We start from the raw sequence: 7486 nt of genomic DNA on the forward strand, positions 1-7486 counted from the left end.
TGAACCACCGACCCTCTGATCAGCATTACCTCCAGAGTCACAGCAGCCTGCACATGTTAAATAATAATGTTTTGATAAGATCAGCAGGATGAACACAAGATCAACATTTTAGTGTAAATAAAAGATAAGTGGCAGGAGCTCAACTGATGCTGTCGCTGTGCAGAGTTCTGGGAAAAGACTGAGGACTTACAGAGGAATTCGATCTTTTCAGCATCACTAAGGACATTAATCAATTATTCTATGTAGATAGTGTAAAATAGACCATTATATTTTTAGAATTTTAACATGAAGACATTTAACAGCTGTTTACATACATAAAAATTCATGTTTAAGACATATGAGGACTTCAATTTAAATTGCAGTTCTAACATTGTGATACAGGAATAGAGCATTCAGTGCATTTGAAGTGAACACTTATCAGCTCCGTGTCGCTGAGCAGCAGTGAGAAACACCTGACACAAGTAACCAAAACTCTGAGGTACCAACATGTCTGAAGTTTTCTCTCGCTTAGCTTTCTTTGTTGAGAGTAAGTTGTGGCATTGGGCGTCAGGTTGTATTTCAGTGCATTAAGTACAAGGAAACTGAGACACCTTCAGTCTTTAATTACTACTAAACTGATGTGTTGTAAATATGATAAAACAGAACTGTATCTCTGTGTGGCTGAAAAACCAAAATGACTGTCACCGGATGAAGTTACAAAAGAGCTCAGAGCCAAAAAACCCTGAGCAGTGAAAGGTCAGGGAAACAGGGAAGTTGGTTTTCTGCTTCTGTCCTCCACACGGCTCTCTGCAGCAACATGTCTTCATCATGGGCTCCACAGCTGTGATCACTGTCCATGTGCTCACCATTCATTCTTTGACTGGAACACTTAAGTTCAGTTCTGGTGCTAACTGCGGTGACAAGTGAGAAAGAATCTAACACACAGCTCACACTTTTTTTTCACAAATGATTAATTGAGATAGACACAAAACAGTTTCATTCTCTGACACAACAGAACGAGCTTTGCCAGCAGCTGATCTGGATCACCTACACAGTTGTCTGTTTCAAATCACTAACATCTAGATATTGTCCTCCTGTTTATTAGTGCCCCTTATGGTACTTGATACAGATGTATGAGAGGCAGCTCTCCATGTCCTCCTAATGTGACACGTACAACAAAAGAAGATAACACATACAGGCTTCACCGAGTCTCCTGATCCAAATAATAATTAAGAATTAGTGACTTGCATTCTGATGTGCTGAGGATTTCCTCATGCAGGGGGTGTGAACAGGAAGGATGAAGACTTCTCTTATTTCTGCAGTATTTTAGTCGTGTGAAACAAGAAGTCTGGCAGCTTTTATATCACACGTCCCATCAGTCTGTTACTGGAGGAAACTACTTTATTCTTCTTTTCAGCTGCAGGCTTGTTTGGTGAGGTCAAATGTTGCTTTTGATGTGTGAAGTCAGACAGGATTTTAATTGCTGCTTTTAATGCAGGAAATTACATGTTTTATGTGCTGATTAAGCAGAAATGAGCCTCGAAGAAATAAGACGCTACTTGAGTGTAATATCATCAACTCATTTGATATTTAAACTGCTTTCAGTGTAACTCTACAGATATTATTCATTGCTACTTATAACACAGTAACAGCTGGTTTTACTTGGCTAGTTCCTTCCAAGTTGCTTTTAAAGAAAATGAATAACTTGTTTAAAAGATGCTGTGAAATATTGAAAAGTTGTTTTTTTCAGTGTCATGTCAGTCCTGTGTGTGAATATGGTGACAGCCAACATGTTGCTGAGTGTCTTCTTTCTCTCAGGTGAGCTGTTTGTTCACTCATTTTCATTTGGAGACACTGATTATTTATAGTTTGGTCTTCATTCGGAAGTTAAGCAGAAAGAGCAGAGTTACTCTATCCAGCTGTTCATGTCCTGACTGCAAAGTGAATGTTTTCTACTGATGTTCTTAACAGACCAGAGAATAAGACCAGCAAACAACCTGCTGCTGCTTTGTTTATCATCAACTTTCTCTTCCACTTCATGTTAATCATGATTCTGGTTTACAGGTGTTTTAGCTGATTGTCCTGAAGATTCAGACCTCTTCATCACTGCACCAAAGAGGATGGAAGCACTGAGTGGATCTTGTTTGCAAATCCCATGTAACTTTAGACCTAGGTCAAAAAAAGAGTTTAAAAGCAGCAGAGAAATCTTTGGAGTGTGGATCAAAAGTAATCACTTTTTTAGCATCAATCCACATGATGTGATTTTCAACAGTAGGAGGACAAATAACATCTATCCAATGAAGATAACTGGAAACCTGAGAGAGAAAAACTGCACCACTTTATTTTCTAGTTTAATCACTAGTTACACAAACACATACTACTTCAGGATTGAGAGCAAACTATTGAAGGCAACAGCTTATTGTGATCCTCTTCAAATAACAGTTGAAGGTGAGAGAGTTTAGTTTCTTTCAGTCAGTCTATAATGTTATTGTTCAGAATAAAACATGAAATCCATTACACATTTTAATTTAAGAGGTGTTTCACTTTGCCATACTTTTTAACACCAATTAAACGCAAAATTTGACAGTGAATGATAAAATTTGAAACAAACAAACAAACAAAAGAAAAAAAAAGTGCAAATTCTGTCAGCACCAGCATTGTAAAAACACAAGATAATCAATTTCTTAAAGATTTCTTTAATATGTGTGTGTGATTTGAACCCACAGATTCTCCTCGTCGCCCCACAATTGAGATCTCAGGTGATCTGAAGGAGAAGGAGTCTGTCACTATAACCTGCTCAGCTTTCACTCCCTGTCCACACTCCCCTCCTAAACTCACCTGGAATCTCCAACAAGACTCTCACAACAAAATAGAGGAAAACACAGATGGAACCTTTACAACTAAAATCCAGGAGACCATCACTCTGTCAGAGCAACATGATGGATACAACATCAGCTGTTCTGCCACATATCCTGTGAATGAAGGAAAAGATGTCAAGACAGCAGAGGAGACAAAGACTCTCAGTGTTTCATGTAAGACAACCAGAGTTTGTTATTGGATCCTGTCAGCACATGATACAAATAAAGGATCTTATTCAGGCTCTGATGTTACTCTCATATCTCACATCTCTGTCACATTTTCCTCAGATGCTCCTAAAGACACCTCAGTGTCCATCAGTGCATCAGCAGGTAGCTGGGTGAACCTGACCTGCTCCAGCAGAGCCAAGCCTCCCGTCAGCAGCTTCAGCTGGTTCAGGACCAGCAAAGATGGACTGATGAAAGTAGCTGAAGGACACTTTTACAGTGTTAATGTGACAGATGGAGGAGATTATTACTGTGTGGCCACAAATGATCTCGGTAACCAGACGTCGTCGCGGTTTCGTTTAAATAATTCAGGTAAATGTAGAACTGAACTGAATCTGCTCATTTTAAATCATGTTTTTTTTTCTTCTTTTCTGCTTTGCTTCTTTGGTTGTTTGTTAATTTGTTTAATTACCCTGTACTGAATATTAATTGAATGATTCTAGTGTAATGAACTATAACCTCAAGCTGCTCAGCTTCTCGTGGTGGCTGGAGAGCATTTATTATTAAATAAAGTCTGTGTTTTATGATGTACAAGTTTGCATTTGAGGTTAACAGAAGGAATTAAAGTTCAGGATGTTTCAGAGTCGTAACATTTTCCATTAAGGAGAAGGTGACCGTGCTGTCTTGTTACAGAGTTTGGCCTTTCTGTCCACGTTACAGTGAAGATCCTGGGAGTCATAATGCTCTACAGTACAATCGTCATCTTTGAGTGGTGAGACCAACTTTTCTATGATGTGATCATTTCCAGCTACAGACTTATTGTTCTCTTTAAAATGTTTCACTTGTATTCATGTTTGTTTATTCCATCTTCTTTTCTTTCAGCTGCTTCAGATCAAGATGCTGCAACAAACCAGTGAAGGTAAGCTGCTAGATGAGGACAGCTGCATTATTCTGTCAACAGTATGGAGAAGGCCTTCGACAGGGTGGATCATGGGTACCTGTTTAAGGCTTTGCATGTTTCTGGAGTGGGAGAACGTTTTGTCCATGCTGGGGCCTGAAGTATAATGAAGGTATCTTGGCAGCGGTGCAGACTGGTGTCTTTAGGAAGACCCCATTGTAGTCTAGATCTGTCAATCTGACGACGTGTCAGTGCTGGTCAAAAATGATCAAGACCTGCACGCAGTAGTGAGTGCACTTCAGATTAATCTAAAGGCTCTGTCTGCAAAAGTGAACTGGGGGAAGAGTGGGATGCTGTTGTGTTGGTGCTGGAGGTATGGGGTGGAACAGCAGGTCCAGAAGTTTGGCAGGAAGACACACTGCTGTCCTTTGCCTCTCCGAGCCTGGGGTTATTTGAGGGTGTGAAGGGGAAAGATTTGCATGCAGCGTAGGAACTTTGCAGTACTGAAGGTCAGGGAGCATCAGTGGCTGCGCTACCTTGAGGAACAGACGGTGGCAGAGTTTAGGTGGAGGAGCCTGTATAAGCTCCATCTGAGAGGTCAGGGGATCTGCAGTGGAGGGTGTTACCTGGGGCCCTGGCAACAAATGTGTTTTGGTTTAAAGTGCATCATAATGTGAGGGAGGGCTGTGTGTTCTGTGACGTGCCTGAGTCTGTACAGCATGTGTTTGCTGAATGCCATCGTTTGCTGACTCTACTCTCTGCTCTCTGTGGGAAGATAGGAGCGGTGGTCTATGCGGGGCTTTACATACTGGGGCCCAGGTATTCAGCTCAGACCGAGCACAGAGATCTCCTGACTCTGTTTGGCCAGGCTGAACTGGCTACGTGGCTCACCAGGCGTAACAAGTTTGCAGGGTTCAGGGCTGGTGGACCCCGAGTTACTGTTCAAGGGGCTGGTCTCTGCACGTCTTCTCGCTGAGTTTGAGTCTTATTCTTTTGTTAATGACCCTGACGTGTTTCAGAGGGTGAGGTGTGTAGACGGGGCTGTTTGTAGCTTGAGGGAGACTGAAAGGATCATTTGTTTATGAGAAGGTTCTGTCACCGGAAGAGTTTTAATTTGTGTGGGTGTGTCGGGGGGATGTACAGTGTAGTGCTGTGATGAGTACCTGGTTTTGATAAAGGTGGTTAAAAGTCAAAAGTCTCTCTCTCTCTCTCTCTCTCTCTCTCTCTCTCTCTCTCTCTCTCTCTCTCTCTCTCTCTCTCTCTCTCTCTCTCTCTCTCTCTCTCTCTCTCTCTCTCTCTCTCTCTCTCTCTCTCTCTCTCTCTCTCTCTCTCTCTCTCTCTCTCTCTCTGTCTCTCTCTCAGGACTCAGATGAATCAGACTGTGTCAACAGAGTGATTGAGATTCAGGCATCATGAACGAGAAGAGGAAGACGTCACGTTCACCATAAATGGAATATTTCTCTGTTTCTTGTTCCTCTAATTCTTAAATCTTCAGTTAGTCTGCAAGAGTTTGCAAGAGAAGTCTAAACAGCACAGATGTTTGTTTTGATGGAAGATAACACAAATATAATTCCATCATCATCATCATTAGTTTGTGTAAGATCGAAACGATTTGTGGTATTTTTATGGTAATTATCTTTATTTTCCACTGTGGCGTGTTCTTTGTGTGTGTTGATAATGATCTCCAAATGTGAAATGAGGACAGTTTATGTAAGATATTTTTGATGATGAAGACTTTTTATTCATTTCACCTGCTTGTTTTAACTGAACAATGAATCATATCACACTGACTTGCACATGATGACTTTTTAAAGATCCTCAGAGGTCTTTAAATCTAACTGTCTTTTTGGGGGATACAACTTTTCTTGAGTTTTACCACACTGCTGACATAAAGTTTTTTTTAACTCCTCTAGTAGTTGATATTTACATTTCAGATGAGACCCTTTAGTTCGCTCGTGTATGAAGTTCATTTTTGTAAAACTAATATATGTGTTTTCATCATGATGATAAACAGACTTGTATTTATATCCAGTAGTGCTTTTACAGTCTCCTGAGCACTCAGACGCTTTCACACACTTGCATACACCTTTTCACACACACATTCACACACTGGTGGCAGGGGTTCAGTATCTTGCACGACATGCAACCAGGGGATTGAACCACCAACCTTCCTCTTGTAATGTCTCCATCTTGTGATTCTTTCAGGTACAATCCTCGTCTGTAACAGGTGCCAAAACTCTGAGGCGCTGACATGTTTGAAACAGTCTTCACTTCGTCTTCTGTCAACACTTCAGAAGAAGTTGAGGCACCGGGTGTCTGGTGGTATTATTAGATATCCTCTGTAGTTCAAGGAAACTGAGACACACTCACAGTTTAATATGTTATTACCACTGATGGAAATGTGTTGAAATAGATCTGTGTGTGTGTGTGTGTGTGTGTGTGTGTGTGTGTGTGTGTGTGTGTGTGTGTGTGTGTGTGTGTGTGTGTGTGTGTGTGTGTGTGTGTGTGTGTGGGTGGGTGTGTGTGTGTGTGTGTGTGTGTGTGTGTGTGTGTGTGTGTGTGTGTGGGTGGGTGTGTGTGTGTGTGTGTGTGTGTGGGTGGGTGGGTGTGTGTGTGTGTGTGTGTGTGTGTGTGGGTGGGTGTGTGTGTGTGTGTGTGTGTGTGGGTGTTTGGGTGTGTGTGTGACTGATAAAGAAAGTGAGAGCTCTAAGAAGAAGTGGTGGGATGTTATATGATGACACACTAAGAAAATAAGTACTAACGGACTGACTGCAGCCACACAGCTCTCCGCAACAAACTGCCTCAACAAGTGATCCAGGACTGTGTTTAGAGCAAAGATGGACCCGTGACTGTGTCTGAAGGACACTTTAACAGCTTGTTGGAATAACATAACAACAAATACTGTGCAGCTTCACCAATAATCTGTTTAACGCTGGGTTGAATTATGAATTTATTATTCTGAAATGAATCAGAAAAAAATCTTTCTTGTGTGCTGGTGTTCCTTTGTATGTAAAATGTATTTTGAAAAGGTTCTTACCAGATATCTGCAATGACGAGGCAGTGTGAATGAGGTGAGCAGTCTCTTTTTCTCTCTTGTCTGATGCAATACAAGTTTGCACAACAAGTACAACGTAACATATTTTGACGTTTCTGTTTGTAACTCTCTAAAGTACAAAGACACACTCAATAAAAGAAGCTAAACAGACAAATTAATAAAGAATCAACTCAGACAAATGAGTGATTCATAGCGGAGGGGTGAGGATGAGTTCAGGAGTCAGTTCAGACACTTCACTGATATCACTGATGCTCAGTAAATATGAAGTAATGATGCTGTGGACTGTTTAATCACCAGCTGCAGAGCCTCCCTGTCCTGGACCGTGCACGAGTGATGCCAGTTTGTGATGTTTCCAGTCAGACAATAGACAAACTGGAAAGAGCTCCACTTGGGAATTGAACAGAAATGATAAATTACACTGAAAGATAAAGTTGTAATGTACGAATAAAAGCCTGACACGGGAGGAAATAACTTTCATCAGTGCAATTGTATTGAGCAACAGTTAAAAAGGTCAAAGTGACCCACAGTGAC

At 41.1% G+C, this 7486-nt stretch overlaps 1 pseudogene; it reads left to right on the plus strand.

The window, feature by feature from the left end:
* Window positions 1–1339: 1339 nt before the first annotated feature.
* Window positions 1340–7486, plus strand: part of LOC119008999 — a 10145-nt pseudogene continuing 3998 nt past the window's right edge.

This window comes from Acanthopagrus latus, chromosome 19, assembly GCF_904848185.1.
Source record: "Acanthopagrus latus isolate v.2019 chromosome 19, fAcaLat1.1, whole genome shotgun sequence".
NCBI lineage: Eukaryota > Metazoa > Chordata > Actinopteri > Spariformes > Sparidae > Acanthopagrus > Acanthopagrus latus.